We start from the raw sequence: 485 nt of genomic DNA, 5'->3' as shown, positions 1-485 counted from the left end.
CGGCTTTACGAGCACTCGTGATGGTCTGGTGTGGTGCCAGAGGACTGGAAAAGGGCCAATGTGATTCCCATCTTCAAGAAAGGGAGGAAGGAGGACCCAGGGAAATATAAGCGAGTCAGTCTTACCTCGATCCCAGGTAAGCTTTTTGAGAGAATTATCCTGGTGCATGTCTGTGAGGGGCCAGCAGGGTAGATCATGCTTAGGGGCAACCAACATGGGTTCATTAGAGACAGGTCCTGTCAGACCAACCTGGTGGCCTTCTATGACCAGATCACCAAATCCTTAGATGCAGGGGTAGCAGTGGACATAGTCTTCCTGGACTTTTGGAAGGCCTTTGACGCTGTCTCTCACCCCATTCTCATTAAGAAACTGGGGGGCTGTGGTGTCGACACCCACACAGTCAAATGGGTCACTAGTTGGCTGGAGGGCCACACCCAGAGAGTGGTGGTGGACGGGTCATTCTCGACCTGGAGGGATGTGGGCAG

This window comes from Gavialis gangeticus, unplaced genomic scaffold (assembly GCF_001723915.1).
Source record: "Gavialis gangeticus isolate Ggan-Ray unplaced genomic scaffold, GavGan_comp1, whole genome shotgun sequence".
Taxonomy (NCBI): Eukaryota; Metazoa; Chordata; order Crocodylia; family Gavialidae; genus Gavialis; species Gavialis gangeticus.
This window is presented reverse-complemented; position numbering follows the sequence as displayed.